Genomic DNA, 27,627 nt, shown 5'->3' with positions numbered 1-27,627 from the left:
CACGGCCAGCTATCAGTTTACCCCCTGCCCCTGGCGGCTAATGTTACAGGACAACTTTGATTTGCTCTCCATCCTGTGATGGACTGGCCCCCACCACTTTCAGGTATGTGTGAGCCATGCACTTGGCATTTGGCGTTAAATATCTTTCTAAAATAAGCTTACTCAGATTTTATGTGCAAAGCAGCTGGGATGGGCAGGCCAGCCCAGCCATGTTCTCAGCACAAAGGCTTCCGCTCAAGGGTATGAAACCTATTCCCAGACATAAAAGCCCCCCATCCATCACACCTCCCTGAAGAGGAGAAATTCCCAGCTTGAACATTTCCGACTGACAAGATTTTGTCCCAGGTTACTCCTCCCTCCCCCTCATCCCTTGCCTCACTGCCTACCATAGAAAGCACAGGTTCCAATCATTATAAGGTTTTTATTAAATGACCTCATTTTCCTGTGAGTCTGCCAAGTCTTGTGCATGTCAAAGAATTATGGAGCCAAGAATCATTCCAGTCATTATGATACACTGTCAAAAAGTGGGGATTTTTGCCAAAGAAAAAGAGGAGGAGAGTGCAGAAGGAAGATCTAGAGGAGGTATTGGTGGAATCAATATTGACATTTATCTCCCATGCTGTACATGAACACACACATACACACAGAGCCGGAAACCATGGCCCTCTCACTTATGTTTCTAGATCCCTTTATGCATATTTCAGTCACAGCACTTATCCAAGGGCTACTGCATGGTCCAGCCTTGGCACCCACCATCCCCAGATCCAGCAGTCTAGGAACTGGAAATGGGATCATGCAGTCAACAACCCACACAGCCTTAACTATGGCCTCAGTCTCATCTTCTTTGTCCTCTCACCTGTTATTCTGCTCTGACCCAGCCCCTCAAACCCCTACCTTGCCCAGGACTGGGCCACTGAGCACAGTAGGCTGTACAGTATGTCTTACTCATTTTGGAGGTCCACAGCATGTCACACAGCACCTCTACACAGTAGATGCTCCTCACATCTGCCTCTGTTATCTTCTATAACAAAGGCTTTTGCCTGCATGTCCTCTGAATTTTGCTCTGATAATCCAGGGTCTGACCTGGCAGAGTTTGCAACAGAAGGCTGGCTGCTGCTTAAAAGAAGCTGGGTCCTTCTTTTAAGCCAGAACTTGAGCCAGACGTGTTTCTCCCCAACACACAAATCCTGATTTCCTGTCTCCTCCATTGTCTATTTGTCTGGGCTTCTCCATAAGTAATGCTTAGATGCTTAAGTCCAGTGGAGGAAAATGGCTGGGGAGATGTAAGAACCCTCTGGGAGGCCAAGAGCATAATCTAGAGGCCGCCAGATCTTATTCCAGATTCCAGTGCACATGCTTTTTATCTGATTTCCCTGGGGAAGACCCACAGAATAAGTGAAGTGGGTTGAGACAGCGTGGAAAGAGGAAATCCATACACATGATGTTGCTTATTTTTTAAAGGCAGCGTTCACCTTACTATTAAGTATTGAAATACATGCATGTATAATTTGGTGTTAAATTGCATGGTTCAAAGATAGGAAACTATCATCCCCATTTTATGAATGAGAAGAACTGAGGCTCAGAACAATTCAGAATCTTGCCCAAGAGCACAGAGGCACTAGGTAAGGAAACAAGAGATTAACCCCAGATCTGCTTACTCAGGAGTCCAAAGCTCCTTCCATCCTCTAGTTCCCCACCTGTACCCTCCCTCAGCACACCTGAGGAGGAGGACCAGGGCCCATGGAGGACCACCAGCTGCCTCAGCACTGGGTCTGTGGGGAGCAGGGTTGATGATCAGGGGCTCAGAGTAGGGGGCAAGAGACCAATGCATCTTCCTAAAGAGATAGCCCCCCTGCCCCACCCCTCCTGCAGAGAATCTCAGCACCCACTGACCCTTTAGGGTAATGGATAGGAAACAGCCGATTGAACTGAAGGGAGAGGGAGGCAGGATTCTTCACACACAGAGAGAACAGGGTGATGGAGGTTAAGAGGCACAAACACATCTCCCGGACCCAAGATGGGAAGACCCATACCTGGGAGTCCTCTGGGGAGTTTGTCAGGGTCCCACCCTACCTGGAACCTGCCCCCTCCTTTCCCTCAGCCTGGCTCTGGCTGCCCAGGGGCCCAAAGGCACTCTTTCACTCTCCAGGGTCTACCCCCAGCCTCCTGCCCCCTCTCCTCCAAGAGTCATGGAGCAGGAGGGGCCATGATGGGATCCCAGGATCCCAGGGCCAGACCCCACTGAGCCCACCCCCAGAAGCTGCCTAGTACCTCTGGTTTCCCATCAACTCACTCAAGAGATGTTCAGCTTCCCACCTTCTTTCCCTCCTACTGCCCCTGACCCCTGCCCTTTCCAGGCATTGATGACCAAAGCCTGGCCCTTCAGTTGTCCAAGGTGATTTGTTCCTTTTGTTATCTTCACCATCACGGCCTTTATAGTGTTATTTACTGTTATTGCTAAGACCCCCCAGTACAGTCAGAAAACAGGTTTTATTACTCTTCAGATACCTAGTGTCTTCAAGTTGAATGACTCCTTAGAGGTCATCAGGCCCTTCATTCCCAGCAGAGGGAACTGAGCCCAGAGGAGTGGGTGGCTTTCCAAGGGCAGCATGTTCATAACAGTTCAGGACCTGCCATGGGAAATCGTCAGGGACAATTTCTGTAAAATGAGAACATTTCCATAAATTACGTAGCAGCTCTGTTCCTGTGTCCGACTTCTCTGTGGGGTCAGGAGTCATGGGGCAGTTGGTTGAAAGCATTCACCCTTGATGTTGGACAGAGCTGGATTCAGTTCCCACCAGCTGTATCTCTTATAGGCTGTAGGCAGCCCCACCACTAACACTTGCAGGAGCCATGCAAGAGCAGAAATGAAGGCTGCCGTGCTGTATGGCTCAATATTAAAGAGTTAAATATGTATGTGTGTTTTATATATATATATATTTATAAAACACACAAACATATATATATAACAAACGTATGTTTTCAGTTCAGCTCAGTCGTGTCCGACTCTTTGCGACCCCATGAACCACAGCATGCCAGGCGTCCTTTACATGTGTATAGATAAAACAAATGGTTAAATGTGAGTTCTATCCTATACCTTGATAAACATACCTTTGTAAGAACCTGGAAGGCCAGCTTTGATTCAGAATTCCCAGCCTCCTTGAACTTCAGCTCTGATACTGTGAGAAGACCCAGGCTCTAGCCTCCTCCCCCATCCGTGCCTGTCCCATCCTTCTCTCCCCAGTCTCTCCCCAACCCTGACTCTGTCCTGCATCACAAGAAACCTCACATGCACGGGTGCAGACACTAGCTCACCCCTGCCGACAGTACCCCCTTGGTCCCCACTGAGGCCTGGGAATACACATTAACATCTCAGCATCCCTTCAAGGTTATGGACTCAGGGAAGAAATCTCTTGAAAGAAGGCTTGGGGTCCTCTGGCAGGGGATTCCTGGGTTGCAGGTACTTGGAGCAGCGTCTGGAGGAGGGCTGCACAGGCTCTGGGGAATCCCCTGCCCCTGTGTCTCTTGACCTCCTGGAGAGCAATGTGGCCAGAGCAAAGCCGTCTAGAGCCCACTTGCTCCGGGGGAAGGGGACTGGCTGTGTGATTCTAGGCGAGCATTAATTTCCTTGACTGCAAAAGTAGGAATAATAGCACTTTCCTTGTAGAGGTGCTTTAGGGGTCAAATGGAATAGTTTACATAAAAACCTGGCACAGAATAGGTGCTCAATAAACATTCATTTTCTTCTCTACCTCTAAGGTTCATAGTTTTTCCCTAGTCTTCTCTTCCTTTCTCTCCACTCCCTATCCCACATCCCCACCCTCATCCCCTTTCCTGTCTCATTCAAGCCCAGGTGGGACTGGGCTGGGTGGGCTCAACTGCCAACAGTGGCCCTGAAAAGGGGTCACTTCTCCCATCCTGGCTGTAGAACAGCTGTGATTCTCCTTTTCAAGTTCTTTCCCCATTTAGAAAAATATTCTTGAGTTTTTCTGATTGGAATGAAGGGGATTCACCGTGGTTTACAGGGTGGGTGAGAACCCTCACAATGTCCTCTGGCTTGGTAATGAGAAGTTTGAAAGAGTCCTTTGGGTCCTGACCAAAAACCCTTGGCTTTCCCTTGGCAGAACTGTGATTTCCTGTGAGATGTCAAAATAGGCCATGAGCGTAACTCACAGAGGTCTATTTTTCATTCTCTCTGGCTTTGAAATGAACAAAAGACATCTCCTTTGTGTTGCCCTCAGCAGAAATGCACGTCTGTGTAACACACTCTCTGTCTGCCGGGCCCTACGGTCTGTCAAGGGATTCAAGACACTGTCAAGTTCAGATCTCTTTTCAAAGCTCTTCTTTTCTCTAAAAAACCCTGTCAAGGAAAACCTTACCATCTCATCTTAGTTTCTTAGGGCTTAAGCCTGTCTTTATGAACGTTGTTGCTGCATAGACAGGGAAGCTGAACCTTAATTCCCAGTAACCAGAGTCTGTGCCAGTGGTGAGACCCTCTGTCAGCCACCACTCCAGGGCTCACCTTGAGTCTTCAAGGTCAGGGTCTCTCAGAGAGATACAGTTGTCTTTGGTGTTACTGGAACTTTTCAAATGTTACTTCTCTCACTGCCCTGCATCCAGGTACTGAGGAATAAAGTTTAACATCCAGCCCCTCAAACTTGTCTGTTCTTCAGTTTTACATTGTTTAGAATCAGTGCAAGAGATCCAGCGTTTCTCTGTCTCTGGAGGGAGGGGCCAGAACATTAATAAAACACTTAGGTTTCTTTCCTATATGAGATGTTTTCTGTAAGTTGGATTAAAGCATGTTTTCCTCCAACTTTAACCCAATTCTATATTCATCTTGCTTTCCCATCTCAAAAGGCACTTACCTTTGAGCTGTAGGTGATAAATGCAATTCACAATCATCCCTATCTTGATTTCATTCATTTGGCAAATAGACATTGAGCATCTATTCTGTTCGAAACAGTATTAGATACTGTGAGGGAGGCCAAGATTTATGAACCATGAGCTCTGCTCTGAAGTTTTTAAACCAATTTTGGTTTGGTTATTCTTTCTATTGAGGTGTTTTGCATCTTTTGCTTGTGTGCCTGAGTCAGTGTCTCTTTCCTGGAAGCAGAACCATGCCTATGCAGTTCTTTGTACATTTGGATAAGAAAGTATTTATATAACAGATACTGTATACCTTCCCCAAGTATCCAGCACCAAGGAGAAAAAGAAAAGTTCAAGTCATGAGCTGCTCCCCAGTGATCCAAATAAGCAGAGAAGACAGTTATTCAGTAATATGATACTGATGCCCAGATGTAAACAAATTTTGAATTTTATAGTTAGACGATTTTCAAACTATGATAACCAAAATTTTAATTTGAGTGTTTACTAAAAATTACAGTGTTTACTAAACACTGTACAAAATTACAGTGTTTACTAAAACTTAGCATATATATACGTTAAGACTCGGCAATTCCACTCTTAAATATATATCCACCAGAAATGTGTACATATAGTCATCGAAGCCACCTAAAAGGACTTTAATTTCAGCATTCTCTGTAATAGCTTTGTACTGAGAACTACTTAAATGCTTGTGGTATTAGATAGAAAGAATAAATTGTGGCATAATCAAATAGCAGGATGTTTGTTAGTCGCTCAGTCGTGTCCAGCTCTTTGTGATCCCGTGGACTATAGTCCGCCAGGCTCCTCTGTCCATGAAATTCTCCAGGCAAGGATACTGGAGTGGGTTGCCATTTCCTTTTCCAGGGAATCTTTCCAACCCAGGGATATAACCTGGGTCTTCCACATTGCAGGCAGATTCCTTACCACCTGAGCCACCAGGGAAGCCCTTAATGGGATACTGTACGGCAATGAGACTGAACAGTCTATATGAATATGCAAAAATATGGATGAACCTCACTAAAAGATGCTTAGCTAAAGCAAACAGAAGCAAAAATATATTTATCTTTCCATTTCTAGAAAGTAAAAAAACAAACAAAAGTATTCTATGTGCTTAAATATCAGAACAGTAATCACTTTGTAGGGAAAGTGAGTGGAAAGGGGCAGGGGGCGGTGACTTCTGGGGCTGGGAGTACTCTGTTTCTTGATCTGCGTGCTAGTTATGCTGGTGTGTTCGGTTTCTGATCCTTTATTTGTTCACTTTTCTGCCTACATATTATACTTCATTAAAATGTTTCAAAGATGCACCAATTTAAAATTAGTCGGAAGTCTAAATCACAAGGCAAGAAGCCTGGGTCTTAGACATGATTCTGATATTTGAGCATATCCTTGGGCAAATCTTTCCGTGCGAGCTTTGCACTCTTCATCAGTGAAATGGAGGTAAGGCTTTCTTCATGTGCTCCCAGCTGAATGTTTTATTCTTGCTTTTTCTTAAAATGATTTGCTCTCTTTTTATTTTTCAAAAATATTAATTTATTTGGCTGCATTGAGTCTTAATTGTGGCACATGGGATCTTGATGGCATCTTGTGGGATCTTTTGTTGAGGCACATGGACTCTCTACTTGAGGCACCCAGGCTCAGTAGTTGCTGCACACAGGCTCTCTAGTTCTGGTGGGCAGGCTCAATAGTTACAGCATGTGGGCATAGTTGCTCCATGGTATATGGGATCTTAGTTCCCCAGCCAGGTTTCAAACCTGCATCTCCTGCATTGCAAGGCAGATTCTTAACCACTGGACCACCAGGGCGGTCCCTGGATGTTTTATTCTATGTGGAGAAACCTGACTTCTGTGTGTTACTTCACTGTATGTTTAGGAGCCTGCTCTTGGTTAAAATTCATTTCATGAAATCTGGCCTTTTCGTTGCAGACCCTGAGTTGTCTTTGAATCATGCCTTCTTTTCACTGTGTTTATTCTTTTCAGCTCCTCAGTCTCACAAACCAGTTCCTTAATCTGAATGTCTTAACCTGCGACACTATTGTATTTGGCCTCAAAAAATGCCAAATGAACTATAGCATCCACTGGGAATATGGAATCTTATTTGGTTATGGTCTGGAACAATCCACATGACTGCTAAATGCAGAGCCAGTGAGAGGAAACACTGAAAGGAACCCTCTTGCCACTCAAGTTTAGTTCTGAGTCTAAGAAATTATGGTTTATTCGAGGCTGGCTCTGGCCTCCTCCCACTTGCCCTGGTCTTGCAGCATTGCCTGACCAGGGAGGGGGTGTCCAGCTCCTGTCCCAAGACCATCCCCAGGATCAGCAGCCCTGATCCTGATGTTCCTGACCCGTACCTTTCCACACGTATCTGTTCTCCCCTAACAGTCCCAACAGAAAGCACATGGTAACTTCCTTAACTTACCACGTCCACTTTCAAGTGGGCTTCTCATATGTGTGAGAACTTGATAACAGAATGGCTCCATTTCTTCATTCCTGGCCTTTTTGCCATTGTCACATGTTTTACTTCTACATATTTTACAAACTCCACACTACCTTGTTTTACTTTTTATTGAGGTACAGTTAGTATATGGCATTATGTAAGACTCAGATGTGCAACGTTATACTTTGATGTCTGTATATTCTATTAGGTGATCATCACCAAAGGTCTAGATCTCATCCATCACCATGCAACTGACCCTCTTCACCCATTTCACCCACCTCAATCCCCTTCTCTTCTGGTAACCACCAGTCTGTTCTCTGTATCTATGAGTTAGTTTTTGTTTTGTCTGTTTGTATTATATATTTTTTTAGATTCCACATATGAATGTAATCATATATTGTTACTGTTTTTTTCCCCAAACAGTCAAAAGTCATTTAAGTTGGCTCAGATTGTAAAGAATCCGCCTGCAATGTAGGAGACAGTTCAGTCCCTGGGTCAGGAAGGTGTCCTAGAGAAGGAAATGACAACCCACTCCAGTATTCTTGCCTGGAAAATCCCATGGTTGGAGGAGCCTGGCAGGCTACAGTTCATGGGGTTGCAAAGAGTTGGATAAGACTGAGTAAGTAACAGACCAAATAATTTTTAAAATCTTACTATTTAGCCATGAAGTTAACTTTTCTGGTGCTATTCATTCCTTTACTGAGATCCCTGTTTCCATCTTGTGTCATTTTCCTTCAGACCAGAGAAGTTCCTTTAACATTGCTTATATTGCAGTTCTGCTATTGATGGATTCTTTCAGCTTCATATGTCTTAAAAGGTTTTTATTTCACATTTGGTCTTGGAAAATATTTTTGCTAGATATAGAATTATAGATTGACAAGTTGTATTTTTTAAAACTTCATTCCTTGAAAGATGTTGCTCCACTCTTTTCTCACATTATTTCCAAAGAAAAATAACTCCTGACCTTCTTATCTTTGTTCCCCTGTACATAATCCATCTTATTTTTCTGGTTGCTTTTAAGAGTTTTTCTTTATTGTTGTTTTTGAGCAATTTAACTGTGCAATGCCTTGGTGTAGCTTTATTCATGTTTCTTGTGCTTGGAGTTTGTTGCACTTCTTGGACATGTGGGTTTATAGTTTTCATCAAATTTGCAACATTTTTGGCCATTATTTCTTCAAGTAACTTTTTCTTTCCCAACTTTCTCCCATTCTCCCTCAGAGACTTCTTTTACATGTATATTTGAAGTTCTCTCATGGTTCAGTGATGCTCTGTTCATTTATTTCCCAGTCTGTTTTCTTTCTATTGGATAGTTGTGGATCATTTTTATTGCACGGAATCATTCACTAGTCTTCACGCTCACTATTCTGTGTAATCTTCCATTAATCTCAGACATGGTTTTCATCTCTAGAAGTTTGGTTTGAATATTTTTTATATCTTCCATCTTACCTTCGAACATGTTCAGTCTCTTCGTTTCCTGAATATATAGAATAGAATTATAATAACTGTTTCAATGTCCTTTTAAACTAACTTTATCATCTGTGTCAGTTCTGGGTCATTTTTTAAAAGTGTTTTTGTCTTCCCTTTATTTTTCTATTGAAGTATAGTTGCTGGATGGTATTATTTAAGTTACAAGTGTATAATATAGTGACTCACAATTTTTAAAGGATGGGTCAATATGAGTTGATTGATTTATTGCCTTGGTGTGGATCTTATTTTCCCACTTCTTTGCATGCCTGACAATTTTTTATTTGATACCAGACATTTTGGGGCACTGGATATTTTTGAATTCTTATAAATATTCTTGAGCTTTGTTCTGGGACATGGTTCAGTTACTTGGAAACATCTTGATGCTTTTGGGTTTTGCTTTTATGACTTGTTAGGTGGATCTAGAGGACTCCACCTGAGGTTAATTATTCCCCACTATGGAAGCAAAAGCTTTCTGTGTATTCTATCACTGCTCTCTGGAATTATGAGTTTTTCCGTCTGGCTTGTGGGAACAAGCACTATTTTCAGTTCTGTGTGACCTCTGAGGATTGTTCCTTTTAATCCTTTAGGGTGGTTCTCTTTCTGGCTTTGGGCAATTTCTTCATATGAATGTACTTTTCAGTACTCAGTTGGCTGCTCTAAAGATCTCTGGAATTTTCTGTGTAGCTTTCACCTCTCTGGTACTCAGCCCTGTGAAACCTACTCACTTTAGCTTCACCAAACTCCCAGTTCCATCTCCTCAACTCAGGGAGAGCACCAAGGATCCACCTGGGTCCCCTCTCTCCATGCTACAGCCTGTAAATTCTCTCTACTGGGGGTGATTGTAGGCTTCCCTTAGTTGTTTCCCAGCTCTCCAAGATCCCTGACCTTCATTGCTTGTTGTCCAATGTCTTGAAAACCATTTTATCCAGTTTTTAGTTATTTCAAGTAGGTGGGTATATTCAGTTCCTACTACTCTATCTCAGCTAGGACAGAAAACATATGTAAACCCAGTTTATTGGATGATGTTTATGACATCAAACACTTTTCCATCATGTTATAGTGTTTACAAGGCTAGTATCTCCTAAGATTTTTATTTTGAAATAATTTAAAAGTTATGAAAATGTTGCAAATATAGTTCTGATACGTACTTTACCCAGCTTCCCCTAATGTTACTATTTTTATTGGTATTTTTAAAATGAATTACTTTTAAAAAGTGATGAATGCTAATGGTAAAAAAAAATCTGTAAAGAACAAATATTTAAAATATGTTATATTTTATATATGAGAATATAAATAACACAATAACCGTATATCAGAGTATTCTTTTCATGTTCCTATGTATTGGGGAAGGAGAACACTGTTCTTTTTGTATTTCTGCCACAACAAATAGAGGAGGGAACCCATATCTCCTTTCCCTTGGAGAGGTTTCGAAGGAACTCATTCTTCTGTTTTCTCTCTCTACATTCAATCACTCTTCTCAAGTGGGCAGAAGTAGCTCTTCTAGTGAGGCCAAGCATCAGGTTCTGTTTGGCTAGTGAGCAGAGTTAAAACGTTAAAGACCAACTCCTCAGGGTGGGCTCACTTGACCTCTCTTAGCTTCCTTTCTCCATGTGGTAAACTCATCCAGGGCAAGGCCCATTGCCTCCCCCTTTTATTCTCTCTCTCTCTTTTTTTTCCTGCAGTAACCATGCAAGTGAGACAAGCCAGTAGTCCATGATGCCAGTTGGGGAATTGGACTCAGAGATAATTGGGTGGGCCTAGCTGTTCCTACAGACAAGTCCTTAAGTCTGTATCCAGGGGAAGAAGGAGGCTCAATTTTGGCATCAACTCCAAGTCTTGTTCTCCTGTAGGCTGATATTAGTTATTGGTGGTTCCCTTGTTAGTAATAACGCTATTATTTTGATACCCTTTTGTCCAATGATTTCCTTTTGGCCAGAATCTTAAGCAAAGAGGGGTACATGGTAAAATCTGTATACCCAACCTCACACCCAAACCCCCAGAAATTTACTCTACAGCATCATTTTTAATAGCAATAATGTAGAACTACTTTATAGTTATATCCACAATGAGTTCGTTCTGTTCCCTACTGTTGTGCATTTAGCTTGTTTTTAATTTCTCACTATTATAAACATGTTGTGATTATAATAATTTTATATACTGTTTTTTCATAGGCATCTGTTTTTTTTATTTATTCTTTTCATGTGGATAAGCTTCTGCCAGCTGAATAACAGTGCCTACATCTAATCTTGAAATCTCACAGATAGATTCTCCTTAGTCCTGGATAAATAATCCAAAGATTCTACTAAATTATGTTTTTGTAGAAAGATCATTTTAGATGTCAAAAGAGCAGAGAATAAGCAATTTAAATTGATTTTTACTCTATTATATAAAAATATACCATTTTAAATAAGACTTAAACATATAAAATTGATGGCAAATAAAAAGAAATACGGGTATTCCAGGTGGCTCAGTGGCAAAGAATCTGCCTGCCAAGCAGGAGACTCAAGTTTGATTCCTGGATGGGGAAGATTCCCTGGAGAAGGAAATGGCAACACACTCTGGTATTCTTGCCTGGGAAACCCCACGGACAGAGGAGCCTGACGGGCTATAGTCTATGGGATTGCAAAGAGTCGGACATGACTTAGCAACTCAACAACAACAGAAATACAAACTCTTTAGCTCAGTGTGATGTTTTATGTTTACCGTTGATTCTTCTCCTTTATTATAATATTTAATATAAGTTGTTCCTCAAATCTAAGCAGAGATGAAGCTTCTAATTTACCTTTTATTAGTATAAAAAAGACTTTCTCAAGATATTCTAATTTTTTTGGCCACACTGACACGTGGGGTCTTAGTCCCCTGACCAGAGGTCAAGCCCGTGCCCTCTTCAATGGAGCACAAAGGCTTTTTCTTTCTTTCTTAACTTGATACAGGCATATACATGCCCCACTTTTAAAGTTTTATTTTATTTATCTTTTTGTTTTCTTTTTTTAGTTTATTTTTTATTGAAGGATAATTGCTTTACAGAATTTTGCTATTTTCTGTCAAACCTCAACATGAATCAGCATAGGCATACATATATCCCCTCCCTTTTGAACCTCCCTCCCATCTCCCTTCCCATCCCACCCCTCTAGGTTGATAGAGAGCCCCTGTTTGAGTTTCCTGAGCCATACAGCAAATTCCCATTGGCTATCTATTTTACATTTGGTAATGTAAGTTCCCATGTTACTCTTTCCATACATCTCACCCTCTCCTCCCCTCTCCCCATGTCTGTAAGTCTATTCTCTATGTCTGTTTCTCCATTGTTGCCCTGTAAATAAATTCTTCAGTACCATATTTCTAGATTCCACATACATGCATTAGAATACAGTATTTATCTTTCTCTCTCTGACTGACTTCACTCTGTATAATAGGTTCTAAGTTCAAACACCTCATTAGAACTGACTCAAACGTGTTCCTTTTTATGGCTGAGTAATATTCCATTGTGTATATGTACCACAACTTCATTATCCATTCATCTGTCGATGGACATCTAGGTTGCTTCCACGTTCTATCTATTGTAAATAGTGCTGTAAAATTTTATGTTTTTATTGAAATATATTTGACATATAACACTGTAACTTTGAAGTACACAACCTGATGATTTAATATATTCACATACTGCAATATGATTGCTACTGTAGCATTAGTTAGCACCTCTATTGCCAAATGCATGAAAACAGGAAATAAAATGGTGGTTACCAAGGGTTGAAGGGTGCAGGAACAGATGTTTTTTAAGAGTATTACAACCAATAGATAAATAAGTCCTGGAGGTCTAATGCACAGTGTAGTGATTATAGACAACAATAATGGATACATGTGTATGTATGGCTGAGTCACTTTACTATGCATCTCAAAGTATCACAACATTGTTAACTGCTATATTCTAATATAAAGTAAAAAGTAAATATAACCATCAAATTTGCTAAGGGAATAAATCTGACTTATTCCTACCATTCCCATGATCTAGATGTGTATAAAAATACCTGTCAGCTTCTAGCCAGCCTGACCTACAAAACTAGAGTAGTTATCAAGCTTCTGTTGTTGATTTGTGTGATAAACATCATATCTTAAGTTTTCTCATTAGAATTTAGTTCATTTTAAAAGTTTAGAACATTTAAGCCATTCAAAACCAATAACTCCTTTTTAATATATTTTGTAGCTTCACTTCACTATCCTGAAAACAAATTCATAGATTATATATATTGTTGTTGTTATTTGTTGCTAAGTAGTGTCTGACTCTTTGCAACCCTATAGCCTAAAGCCCACCAGGCTCCTCTGTCCATGGGATTTCCCAGGCAAGAATACTGGAGTGGGTTGCTATTACCTTCTCCAGGGATCGAACCTGCATTTCCTGCTTGGCAGGCAAATTCTTTTTTTTTTAAATTGATTAATCTATTTATTTTAATTGGAGGCTAATGACTTTACAATACTGTGGTGGTTTTTGCCATACATTGACATGAATCAGCCATGGGTGTACATGTGTCCCCCATCCTGAACCCCCCTCCCACCTCCCTCCCCATCCCATCCTTCTGGGTTGTCCCAGTGCACCGGCTTTGAGTGCCCTATTTCATGCATCAAACTTGGACTGGTGATCTATTTCACATATGGTAATATACATGTTTCAATGCTGTTCTCTCAAATCATCCCACCCTCACCTTCTCCCACAGAGTCCAAAATTCTGTTCTTTATATCTGTGTCTCCTTTGCTGTCTCGTATATAGGGTCATCATTACCATCTTTCTAAATTCCATATGTATGCGTTAATATACTGTATAGGTGTTTTTCTTTCTGACTTACTTCACTCTGTATAATAGGCTCCAGTTTCATTCACATCATTAGAACTGATTCAAATGTGTTCTTTTTAATAGCTGAGTAAAATTCCATTGTGTATACGTACCACAACTTTCTTATCCATTCATTTGCTGGAAGCACAGAGTCTTAACCACTGGACCACCAGAGAAGTCCCCAAGATAATCTTATTTTTAATGTGTGAAAATTGAGGACGTTAGGGAAGGTTGACAACCTATTTCATTTCTCTGTAATGGATTTGCCTCCATATCTGTCTCCCTAGGACTTGTCTAAGATGGGCTATACTTATCTTTACAGACTCCAGGCCTCTGTCTTTCCTCTCCTTGAAGCAGTCAATAGTGAGGCCATATCCCACCCCCCCGCCCCTGCTCCTCCCCACCGGGCCTAGCACTGCACCTGACACCGAGCAGGCTCTTGTAAACGATTATCCAGGTTCTTACAGTGAACACTGCTCCCAGCCATGGGCCAACACCTGGAGATTGTGCTCTCCCAGCAAAGACTATACCCTGTTAACTAGATCCTGAACATCATCAGCTTTGTTCCCATAAAAAGCATGGTCTTGAGTTCTAAGGCCACTCTACAGGCACAGTGTGAGCACAATGTCATTTTTGTTTGACTAAGAGAGAGCCTCAAGGCGCTATTTCAGGGGACGGCTGTTATGGGAAACAAACTCCCAAGTTGACTATTTTGAGGCAGTGTGTGCTTAGTCGCTCAGTTGTGTCTGACTCTTTGTGACCCGTGGACTGTAGCCCACCAGGCTCCTCTGTCCATGGGATTCTCCAGGCAATAATACTGGAGTGGGTTGCTATGCCCTCCTCCAGGGGATCTTTCTGATCCAGGGATTGAACCCAGGTCTCCTGCATTGCAGAATTCTTTAGCGTCTGAGCCACCAGGGAAGCCCATTTTGAGGCACCTGAAACTATAGATTCCCACGACAGGGGCTATTTCTTTAGAGCTGAATTGTTTAAAGAAACTGGGTAGGGTCCAAAAGGTCATTCAGGGGGTGTTTCCATTCTGTCCACGCCTGAGCCAAGGGTCACTGCTGGTCTGGCCTGTGCAAGGGAAGTAGCCGTAGAGCTAACCTGTCCACAAAGGCCAGAGGTCCACAGTCACACCTCAGTGACATAGGAGAGGACACAGAAAGGTCAGTAATGCAGAGACAAGATAAAAAGAGGTCATAGAGGCTAAGGGCCTAGGATGCTGGAGGCCCTCAAGAAAAGGAGTTTTCTTTGCTAAGATGATAAGAGAGAACAACCTTCCAGAGCCAACTAATCTCTCTGCACCTCCTCCACTGTCTTCTCTTCCTCTGCCCTCCCTTAAGTGCTCTTTCTTGCTCTAAGTTTCTTCCCTGGGTGATCCCTTTGACATTTCTATGAAGACCCCAACGTACCCCATATTGAATCCATCTCAGGTCTGTCCCTCAGCCTGTAACCTCTATGCCCTGGACTTATTCTCACCAGAGTCATGGTCTGGTCCAGCTCTCCTCCATCACCCAAGTGACTCCAAGACCTGTCCGTCTGTCACCAACATGCTTCTCAGACCAGCTCCCCTCCTCACCCCATTGTCCCTCCTGCCCTTGTTGCAGCCTCATCCTGCCTCCCTAAACTGTGGTGGTCTTCTCCAACCTGGCCTGAATTTAGTCTCATTCTTCACTGAATCAGACATCACAGTGTCGTCATGATTACTCATAAAATCCCTCCATGGCTTCCAAATCTGCTGTGGCTAAAGCCCAAATCTTTATATATTCAATCTTTATATATAAAGATTTTTTAGATTCTTTTCTATTATATGTTATTACAATGTACTGAATATAATTCTCTGTGCTACATGGTAGGTCCTTGTTTGTTATCTGTTTTATATACAGTAGTATGTATCTTTCAATCCCAAACTCCTAATTTATCTCCCTCCCCCACCCCTTTCTGCTTTGGTAACCATAAGTTGTTTTCTATATCAGTGAGTCTATTTATGTTTTGTAAATAAGTTTATTTATATCATTTTTTTAGATTCTGCTATGAATGATATCGTATGATATTTATCTTTCTCTGTCTGAATTACTTGTTATGGTAATTTCTAGGTTCATCCATGTTACTACAAATGTCATTAATTTTTATGACTGAATAATATTCATATATATCACATCTTCCTTATCCATTCATCTGTCAACAAACATTTAGTTTGACTCCATGTCTGGGCTATTGTAAATAGTGCTACTGTGAACACTGGGGTGCATGTATCTTTTTGAATTCAAGTTTTCACCTTTTCTTATATATATATTGCCCAGGAACCAGATCGCTGGATCTTATGGTAACTTCGTTTTTTAAGGAACCTCTGTGCTGTTCTCTATAGTGACTGTACCAATTTATATTCCCACCAATGGTATAGGAAGGTTCTCTTTTCTCCATCTTCTCTAGCATTTATTATTTATAGGTTTTTTGATGATGGCCATTCTGACTGATGTGAGGTGATACCTCATTGTAGTTTTGATTTGCATTTCTCTAATGCAAAGAAATAGAGGAAAACAACAGAATGGGAAAGACTAGAGATCTCATCAAGAAAATTAGAGATACCAAGGGAACATTTCATGCAAAGATGGGCACAATAAAGGACAGAAATGGTATGGACCTAACAGAAACAGAAGATATTAAGAAGAGGTGGCAAGAATACACAGAAGAATTGTACAAAAAAGATCTTCATGACCCAGATAATCACGATGGTGTGATCACTCACCTAGAGCCAGACATCCTGGAATGTGAAGTCAAGTGGGCCTTAGAAAGCATCACTATGAACAAAGCTAGTGGAGGTGATGGAATTCCAGTTGAGCTATTTCAAATCCTGAAAGATGATGCTATGAAAGTGCTGCACTCAATATGTCAGCAAATATGCAAAACTCAGCAGTGGCCACAGGACTGGAAAAGGTCAGTTTTCATTCCCAATCCCAAAGAAAGGCAATGCCAAAGAATGCTCAAACTACCACACAATTGCACTCATCTCACACACTAGTAAAGTAATGCTCTAAATTCTCCAAGCCAGGCTTCAGCAATACGTGAACTGTGAACTTTCAGATGTTCGAGCTGATTTTAGAAAAGGCAGAAGAACCAGAGATCAAATTGCCAACATCCACTGGATCATCAAACAAGCAAGAGAGTTCCAGAAAAACACCTGTTTCTGCTTTATTGACTATGCCAAAGCCTTGACTGTGTGGATCACAATAAACTGTGGAAAATTGTGAAAGAGATGGGAATACCAGACTACCTGACCTGTCTCTTGAGAAACCTGTATGCAGGCCAGGAAGCAACAGTTAGAACTGGACATGGAACAACAGACTGGCTCCACATAGGAAAAGGAGTATGTCAAGGTTGTATATTGTCACCCTGCTTATTTAACTTATATGCAGAGTACATCATGAGAAATGCTGGGCTGGAAGAAGCACAAGCTGGAATCAAGATTGCCAGGAGAAATATCAATAACCTAAGATATGCAGATGACACCACCCTTATGGCAGAAAGTGAAGAGGAACTAAAAAGCCTCTTGATGAAAGAGAAAGAGAAGAGTGAAAAAGTTGGCTTAAAGCTCAACATTCAGAAAACTAAGATCATGGCATCTGATCCCATCACTTCATGGGAAATAGATGGGGAAACAGTGGAAACAGTGTCAGACTTTATTTTTGGGGGCTCCAAAATCACTGTAGATGGTGATTACAGCCATGAAATTAAAAGACGCTTACTCCTTGGAAGGAAAGTTGCTACCAACCTAGACAGCATATTAAAAAGCGAAGACATTACTTTGTCAACAAAGGTCTGTCTAGTCAAGGCTTTGGTTTTTCCAGTAGTCATGTATGAATGTGAGAGTTGGACTAAAAGGGAAGCTGAGCACAGAAGAATTGATGCTTTTGAACAGTGGTGTTGGAGAAGACTCTTGAGAGTCCCTTGGACTGCAAGGAGATCCAACCAGTCCATCCTAAAGGAGATCAGTCCTGGGTGTTCATTGGTAGGACTGATGTTGAAGCTGAAACTCCAATACTTTGGCCACCTCATGCAAAGAGTTGACTCATTGGAAAAGACCCTGATGCTGGGAAGGGTTGGGGGCAGGAGGAGAAGGGGACGACAGAGGATGAGATGGCTGGATGGCATCACTGACTCTTTGGACATGAGTTTGGGTAAACTCTGGGAGTTGGTGATGGACAGGGAGGCCTGGCGTGCTGCGATTCATGGGGTCGCAAAGAGTCGTACATGCATGACTGAGCAACTGAACTGAACTGAATGATTAGCAATGTTGAGCATCTTTTCATGTGTCTGTTGGGCCATCTGTATATCTTCTTTAGAGAAGTGTCTGTAATGTCTTCTGCCCATTTTTAAATTTTTTTTATATTGAGTTGTATGGACTGTTTGTGCAAGTATATATATATATATATATATATTTATGTATATATTAGAGTTTATAGGACAGGATGTCTTTTATTAAATTTTCACATAAAAAGAAAAAAGTACACAGGGCATTAATTATAAGTTACACCACAAATGGGCTTCCCTGGTGGCTCAGATGGTAAAGAATGCCAGAGACCCAGGTTCAATCCCTAGGTTGGGAAGATCCCCTGGAGAAGGGAATGGCAACCCACTCCAGTATTCTTGCCTGGAGAATTCCATGGACAGAGGAGCCTGGTGAGCTCCGGTCCATGGCATCGCAAAGAGTTGTATACGACTGAGAATGCTAGTTCTTTCTCTATGGGATCTTCCCAACCTGGGGATCGAACCTTGGTCTCCTACATTGCAGGTGGATTCTTTACTGACTGAGACACCAGTAGACTTTCAAATCAGTCTTGCCGTCTATCTGCTCTCTCCTTTGATGTTTAATTAATTTTTCCTCCATGGTTTCTCCAAGTTTCTACCACAGTTTAACTATTTTTACACTTCTTTAAATTTTCAAATCCATAGTTAAACACATAACAGTTCAGAATGCATAAAATTCTTTGATTAACTAAATATACAGTTGAGAACACCCGAATTTCACACACTTTTATGTACTGTTCAAAAAACATTACATGGGGTGGGAATTCTAAGTTTAGATTTGAGAAAGTTAATGACATAAATGATCAGAAATGTATATGATTCTTATAAACAGCTGCATACTTGCCTGTCACCTCTCAGTATCAATATTTATATAAGTTAACAAACCTGCTTCTTACAGGATCACTGAATATTTTCCATACTTTGGCAGGAGTGCTCAATTTTAAAAAAATATGCTGAGATGAACTCTTAAGAAAAAGGACACAGTGTTTCATGTAGCCCCATTAAAACATAAGCCCATTGTGTTATAGTAGTGAGGGGCTCAGCATGTATCCCACCACCCAAGGACTGTTTGGGCATTAGCCTGGGCTCCATAAATGCTATTGGGGCCATGGAGAGGGTCGGTGCTCATGCTTTTATTAGCCAAGCATGCTGTCTCTAACAGTGATAGCAAGGACAACTCTTTAAAAAGAACAATTACTCTTCCTGATATAACTTCAAAAGTTGGGAGTCTTTCCCAAAACATCTGTGTCTCCCTTTATAGTTCAGTCAACCCAGAATTTGTATTGTAAGCATTGACATTCCCCAGCCTGTTCCAGGGCTTCCCATGAGAAATCTGGCAATGTGATGCCTCCTTTCCTTGATCCTAAAACTCCCGAGTTCCATCCTCAAGGAAACTCCTTTAGGACCAGTATCTTGAGATTGCTAGTCAATTCCATCATATCTGTGCCTTCCTGAACAACAATCTGTACCAGTCTAGTCTGGAAAGATGATCTGACTTTCTTCTTTGGACACTATTCCTGGGGCCTGCACAACACCTGCCCATGGTGGGCACTCAAAGCATGCTTGTTGAGTGAATGTGTGAGCACCAAGTGTGTACCCCTACAGACCATTCCATATGTGAGCCCCAGCGTCCCTGACCTTCGTGACTCAACCATTGTGGGTTAACTTGACTCAGGCTTTGCTAGCAATCACATTCCAAGCCTATGGGAGCAGGAAGGCAGAAATACAGACTTTCTGCTTGAATCACGAGACCACAGTTTTCCTGTGGAACAAAAGTCTGTCTGATTCCCTGACCTCTTTCCTCCTTAGTCCTCCATCCGCTAGGACCCATGTCGGGGAGGCAAACTGCTATCATCTACCAGGCAGCTGGGTTCAGCAGCTTGATGTCAGGTCATAAGCAGAGAACCATATATTGTAAACAAACCTGGGGCTGTTGTCATTGTTTTAAGTTTCTCCAGGGACCTCACTAGACAGGGTCTGGCTCCAGGCAGGCACATTTGTCTGACAGTTCTCACCACAGACCATCCACTGAGGATGTTGAAGGTCCTAAATCATGAGGCATCCAGCTGAGCTGTAATTTCTCTCCACAAGTTGTCTAACATTCTGTGATGTGTTGAGAGCTGGCAGCCAACTGGATGTGTCCACTCTCTCTGGGTCACTGTGGTCACAGTCCCCATGTGGAGGTGAGGGTTGTTGATTGAGTCTTTTTCTGTCATTCCTGGGCAGAAGGGTAAGTTAGGCTGTAAAATCAGATGCCATTTCACGAGCTCAGGCTTTGCTTCAAAGAGTAGCAGGTTACTGTTCACTCCGTGAACAATCATTGAGCACTTCCTAAGTGCCTAGCAAGGCTGAAAGGACAACTGGATGTGATTCCCACTCTCATGTGTCACATATGGTAATGGGTCAACTGTTCAATGAGCAATTGTAATCTGGTGATAAAGGCTGTTAATAGAAGACATGTACAGTAGAATATGCTCTACTTTTTCCTCCTCTTTCATTGGGAGATGCACATATAGAAAAGTCCGTGTGCGTGTGTGTGCTAAGTTGCTTCAGTTGCGTCCAACTCTTTGCAACCCCATGGACCATAAGCCCCCCAGGCTCCTCTGTCCATGGGATTGTCCAGACAAGAATATTGGAGTGGGTTGCCATGCCCTCCTCCAGGGGATCTTCCAGACCCAGGGATCACACCTGCATCTCTTACATCTTCTGCATTGGCAAATGGGTTTTTTACCACTAGCGCCATCTATACCATATATACAAACTAAGAAATAATTACAAATGAACACCAAAAAGACCATGACCCAGGTCTAGATTGAGAATATCCGCCAATACCTCAGGAGCCATCTTTCTGCTCCTCACTGATCAAAAGCAAATCCCACTCCCCTAATCCCCCAGAATAACCACTTTCCTGACTTTTGAAGTAATCTTTTTTTTTTTTTGCCTTTCATGTTGTTTTACCCTCTGTGAGTGCATCACTAAGGAATATAGTTTAATTTGGCCTGTTTTGGGAATGGAATCATCCTCTATATATTCCCTAATGTCTGGCTTCTTTCATTCAAACTTGTGCTTGTGAGATTCATTCATTTTGTTTTGTAGAGTTATGTTCTGTTCATTTTAATTGCTGTATAGTATGCCATCATGTAAATAGACTACAATGTATTGGTTCAACTATTGATGGACATTTGTGTTATTACTTCCAGTTTTTGCCTATCACAAACACTACTGGGTCATGTGATATGTGTATGTTCAGTTTTAGTAGCTATTGCCAGATGTCCACAGTGGGCAATTCCATCCTCAGTATTTGTGAGTTCCTATTTCTCTACATCCCTTTCTACACTTAACATTGTCTGATTTTTTAATTTTTGCTCATCTGTTGGGTATAAAATGGTATTTCATTGAGATTTCATTTCACACATTCCTGACTACTAAGTAGATTGGGGAATTTTTTTTTTTTTCACATATACCTAGGCTATTTTTATTTTTTCTCTGAACATGTCTATGGTACATTTTGCCCATTTTTCTACTGGGTTGTTTTTGGCTTTATTTTTATTCATTTATCTGTTTTTGATTTTGGTTTCACTGGGTCTTTGTTGCTATGTGCAGGCTTTCTATAGTTGCAGTGCAAGGGCTTCTCATTGCAGTGGCTTCTCTTACTGCAGAACATGGGTTCCAAGAAACATGGGCTCAGTGGTTGCTGCTCAGATCTCAATATTTGCAGTGCATGGGCTTAGTTGCCTCGCAGCATGTAGAATCTTCTCAGGCCAGGGATTGAACCCACATACCCCGCATTGGCAGGTGGAATCTTAACCGCTGGACCACCAGGGAAGTCTTGTTTTTCTGTTTCTTGATGATGCATAGTTATTTTTATATTCTAGAGGCTAATTCTTTGGTGACTGTATATGTGACACATGTCTTTTCTTGTATTCTTGTCTTCTTTATAAAAGATGTCATTTTATGAAGAAGTTTCTAACTTTAGTGTAATCATATTTATTCATCTTTTCCTTTATGGCTTATACATCTTCTATCTTGGCTAAGAAAGTCTTTTACACCTTGAGGTCATTAACACATTCTATATTGTCTTCTAAACATTTAATAGCTTTTCCTTTTTTTAACTTTTAATTTTGAAATAATTATAAACTCACAGGAAGTTGCAAAAACAACGAATAGATGTGACATCTTGTATACCTGTAGCACAATGTAAAAACCCAGAAACTTTAGCTAGATGACAGACCTTATTCCATCTTCACCAGTTTTCACGTGCACTCTGTGTGTGTGTGTGTTTGCGTGTGGTTTTTACATAATCTGGTCCCATGTATAGATTTGCATTTCATTGTTTAGTGCTTAACCCACTTGGAATTGCTTTTATGTGTGGTGTGAGGTAGGTATTTGATGTCCCTCCAGTCCCCAGGGATCATTTATCAAGAATGTTCTAGCATCACTTATTGAATAGTCCATCCTTTCCCCACTGATATGCAATACTGTTTTGTAATAATTCAGGTTTCTGTATTTGTTTATGTCTGTTTCTGATCTCTCTATTCTACTCCAGTGATCTACTTATCCATTCCTGCTCTAGCACCACACTATCTTAATTATTTTATATTAAGCTGATTAATTCCCAAGACTTTGTTCTTCAAGAGTGTCTTAGATAATCTTGGGTTTTTTCTTTTCAATATGAATTTTAGAAGTCTTTTCAAGTTTCACAAATGATCTTGTTAGGGCTTTTCTTGGAACTACATTCAACTATGTTGTGAATAATCAATATCTTTACAATGATGAATCTTCTTATCCAAGAACATGATTTAATTCTTAATTCAGCTAATTTTTTTTAACATCTTTAATTTTTTTGACGTTGCAGTTTTCTCCATAAAGAGCTTGCATATGTCTGGTTAATTTCATACTTTGCGTATTTTGTTTCTCTTATAAATTTTATCATTTCAATTATATTTTCAAACATTGTTGGTGGTGTGTTGAAGTACAACAGAATTTTGCATTTGACCTTCAATACATCAGCTTTGCTAATTTTTATAAATGTGTCATAATTTATTTATAAATTCTTTTTTCTGAGAAGGTAATTATGCAATCTTCTATAGTTGCCTTGGATCAAGTTAATTCATTTTCTTCCCTTCTTAGTTTATTTGCTCATCACTTCTCCTTCCTCAGTTTTCCTTCCCATATTATTTTTTCTTAAATTATCTCCTTTAAAGACCCCTTTTTAAAATGTCTATCTTTTTAAACTGTCTTTTTAGAATCTTTCTTAATTTGTGCTTATCTGAAAAATTTTTTGCTCTTGTTCTTAAAAGAAAAATTTAATGGTATAAAATTCTATGTCTCAACTTTATTGAGGTATAATTTATATATCATAAAATTTATCCATTTAAGTGTGCAATTCAATAGTTGTGTGACTTCACTGAGTTGTATAATGTAATGTAACCATTATCATAATACAGTTTTAGAACTTTTATATCATCCCAGTAAGATCTCTTATACTCACTCATAGTTAATTCCTTCTCTTACTCCCAGGCAACCATTAGTCTACTTCCTGTCTCTAAAAATTTGCCTTTTCTGGGCTTTCCATATACATGGAATTATGCAACATGTGCCTTTTGTGTCTGGTTTCTTTCACTCAGCATTCCACTTAGTCTTTCACTGTATGAACATAGCTCATTTGGTTTATCCATTCACTAATTGCTTGTTTCCATTTTGTGATTAATGATGCTATGAACATTATGCAAGTCTTTATGTAGACATATGTTTTCATTTCTCTTCGGTATTATCTCTAAGAGTGGAATTGTTGGGTCATATGGCAAATTTATGTTTAAGTTTTAAGAAACTGTGAAACATTTTTCCAAAGCAGCTTCCTACCAATAGTAATACTTGAGGATTTTGATTTCTCCACATTCTTGTCAATATTTGTTGTTGTCTGTTTCTGATTGTAGCCATTGTAATGGGTGTCAAACTGTACTTCATTGTAGTTTTAACTTGCATTTCCCTAATGACTGATGGTATTAATACTAAGCATATTCTCATCACATATTAACCATTTGCTTATCTTCTTCAGTGAACTGTCTAATCGAATCTTTTGCCCATTTTAATTGAGTGTTTATCTTATTATTGAGTTGTTAAGAGTTCTTTATTCTGCACACAAGTCTGTTATGAAATGAGTGTTTCTGTCGCCCCAGAATTAGGAGGTGGGCCTTTGGGAGGTCCTGAGGGTAGGGTCCTCATGTATGGGATCAGAGGCCTTGTAAGGAGACCCCAGGTGCTCCCCAGGTGGCTCAGTGGTAAAGAATCCACCTTCCAAGAAGAAGACACAGGTTTGATCCCTGGGTCAGGAAGATCCCCTGGAGAAGGAAATGGTAACCCACTCCAGTATTCCTGCCTGGGAAATCCCGTGGACAGAGGAGCAAGGCAGGCTATAGTCCATGGGGTTGCAAAGAATCAGACACAACTAAGTGACTAAACAACAACAGAGAGACCCCAGAGAGCTCCTTAACTCTCCCTCTGCCTTGTGAGGATATGAGGATACAAGAAAGTAGCTGTCACTAGCACCTAACCATACTATCATCCAAATCTTGGACTTTAGTCTCCAGAACTGTAAGAAATATCTCTCACTTGTTTATCAGTCACCCAGTCTGTGGTACTTTGTTATAGCAGCTTTAATGAACTAAGACAAAGTCTTTCCTCAGATATGTTATTTGCATATGTTTTTTTCTCAGTCTCTGTCTTGTGAACATTTATGCCTCGGTTCTTTATCTGTGGAATTCTTTTAGGCCTAAATAGAAGTTGCATTGCTCCAGAGATGAATTGGGGTTCCCAGGTAGCTCAAACAGTAACGAATCTGCCTGCAATGCGGGAGACCTGGGTTCGATCCCTGGGTTGGGAAGATTCCCTGGAGAAGGGCATGGCAACCAACTCTAGTATTCTTGCCTGGAAAAATTCCATGGACAGAGGAGCCTGATGGGCTACAGTCCATAGGTTGCAAAGAGTCAGACACCACTGAGCAACCAACACACAGAGAGATGAATTGGGTTTGCTTCTGCCAGTCACCTAGGGGATTTGCATGATCCAAGGAGACTTCCCCAACCCCCTGTTTACTTTCCAGACAAGAAGAAAGTCAGGAGGGGGAAGCGTGGTACATGCTTCTTCACTTTCAGGGCAGGTGAGTAAGCTGCATATTCACTCCCACTTGGGATCCCAGAACTTAGTCATACGATTATATCCAGCCATGAGGTAGGCTGGGAAATGCAGCTTTTAGCTCGGTGGCTAATGTGCGCAGCTAAAAATCCTATGCAAAATGTCAGTGCACGCTCTAGTAAATAATAGAACTCACATTCAAACTCAGGTCTGTGTCATTCCAAAGCCATGCCCTTGGAACTATACTGTGCTGCCTTCCTGGGAAGAAGCCAACAGGAAATCTTGTTTTAATAGTGTCCTGAGAACCCTCATGCTGCCCCTCACCCCCTACGCCAGCCAGCCAGAGCCAGGGTTTGGACAGGGATCTGCTCAAAGGATCATCTTCTTACTCTACCACTCGACCCTCTGGACCATATCTGAAAGGGGAATTTTCATGGTCATCTGGATGGCACTGTATTCATTCTTTATTTTTCTTGGGATCCAGTAGCTACCCTCCCAAATGCCGTTCCTTCTTCTCTTGCCAGAGAACTAACTTTGCTCTGTGGCCCAGGATTCAGAGTTTTTGTAATCTGTTCTGTGGCCTGGAGTCTCCCTGCTAGGGACGATACTTGGAGGACAAAGCTCCTGATGGAATGCCCACTGCAGTGGCCAGTCAGGAAATGCCATTGGACTTGAGGCTGCGCACAGAGGCATCAATTTCAGCTAGGAGGGCACCTGAATGTGAAAACTGTTTCTTTTTCTTTCGTTTGAGGACTTTTATAGGAGCTTGAGAACCAACGAAGTGAGAGAAATGGGTGATAGTTTCAAGGCAGGTTTCTCCAATGAGCTGAGCTCTTATTGGGCATCTGTGAATGCCTGGTTCATGCCGCTTCACTCACTGTCTTAGCTTCACTCTGTCGGCTCTGCTTTAGGGATGGTTCAGTTCAGTTTAGTCCAGCCACTCAGTCATGTCTGACTCTTTGCGACCCCATGGACTGCAGCATGCCAGGCTTCCCTGTCCATCACCAACTCCATCCTGGAGCTTGCTCAAACTCATAGCCATTGAGTCGGTGATGCCATCCAACCATTTCATCTTCTATCATCCCCTTCTCCTCCTGCCTTCAACCTTTCCCTGCATCAGGGTCTTTTCCAGTGAGTGAGTTCTTCACATCAGGTGGCCAAAGTTTCAGGTTCACTATCAATCCTTCCAACGAATATTCAGGACTGATTTCCTTTAGGACTGACTGGTTTGATCTCCTTGCAGTCCAAGGGATGATTACTGTCTCCCTAATCCGAGAGGGCAAGCTGAGTGCTGAGCAAAAAGTTAGAGAGGTCCCCTTCCTTTGGGATAGAGGCCCTGGAGAAAATGATATTCTTGGAGCTGCTTAAAATGATGAGGAAGGGACTTCGCCGGCAGTACGGTGATTAAGACTCTGCACTGTGAATGCAGGGGGCACAGATTCAATCCCTGGTTTAAGAGCTAAGATCCCACATGCTGTGCAGTACAGCCAAAAATTAATTAATTAATTAATTAAATTTAAAAACCTTCCCAGGGACTTCCCTTGTGGTCCAGTCGCTAGGACTCTGCTCTCCCAATGCAGAGGGCCCAGATTCAATCCCTGGTCAGGGAACTAGATCCCACACGCTGCAACCAAGAGTTCACATGCCACAATGAAGATCAAGGATACCCTGTGCTGATGACTAAGACCTGGCACAGCTAAATAAACAAATAAAATATTGTTTAAATAAATAAAATGGTGAAGAAGTCACTTTGCATCTGTACAAAAGGAGCATTCACACTCTTACTTCCCACCTTCATTAGGTTGTGGGCTTATTCCTAAAGTCAGAGGTCATGATGCAGTTGCCTTATCTCAGAGCATCTCTCAAATGTAAGATTATTCATCACTTACCAGCACACTAAAATCCATCCTCTGAGCAAGAAGACAGCACTGGGGATGGTGCTAATGGGATGGAGTGGCAGGAACACAGAAAAATTAGAGGGCACGGTTCATTTGGACAAATATTATTTGGGTACCTACCACGTGACAGGTGCTAGTCCAGGCATCATGAATAAAACAGCTACTTCCCTCCAGGGAAACGTGGTGGCTCTCTGTCACAGAGAGTCATGCCAACACAGAATTACAGCAAAATGTGCTAATGCTCTTCTAAAAGACTAAACCTCCTATGGTGGCTTCCCAGGTAGCCCACTAGTAAAGAATCCGCCTGCCAGTGAAGGAGATGCAGGAGACTCAGGTGAGATCCCTGGGTCAGGAAGGTCCTCTGGAGTCGGGAATGGCAACCCACTCCAGTATTCTTGCCTGCAGAATCCCACGGACAGGAGAGCCTGGTTGGCTACAGTCCATGCAGTCACAAAGAGTCATAAATGACTGAGCAACTAACACTACTACTACTTGTATAAATCTAGGATTCTGCATTTAAATTTTTTCGTGACTTAATTTCTCTCTATAAAAACAGAAAATGGAAATTATGAGTGTGGCTTGTGCAAGACAAAGAGGATTATCATTAGGGGGTGGGCTTTTTTTTTTTAAAGAAAAAGCCCTGGGTTCACATCAAAATGAGGTTATACATGT

The 27,627-nt window shown here is 41.4% G+C and overlaps 1 long non-coding RNA gene across 1 annotated transcript in view; it reads left to right on the top strand.

Moving 5' to 3' along the window:
* Nucleotides 1-27,627, top strand: part of LOC145512858 (uncharacterized) — a 138,013-nt gene that overhangs the window by 15,730 nt on the left and 94,656 nt on the right. Inside the window, exon 5 of the long non-coding RNA XR_014058859.1 lies at nucleotides 25,026-25,082. This is a non-coding gene — a long non-coding RNA (uncharacterized LOC145512858). The remainder of the gene's footprint in view (nucleotides 1-25,025; nucleotides 25,083-27,627) is intronic.

The sequence above is a fragment of the Giraffa tippelskirchi genome, chromosome 7 (genome assembly GCF_054371585.1).
Source record: "Giraffa tippelskirchi isolate mGirTip1 chromosome 7, T2T-mGirTip1v1.2.pri, whole genome shotgun sequence".
Lineage (NCBI taxonomy): Eukaryota > Metazoa > Chordata > Mammalia > Artiodactyla > Giraffidae > Giraffa > Giraffa tippelskirchi.
Note: the sequence above shows the minus strand (reverse complement) of the source record. Positions and strands in the feature narration are given on the sequence as shown.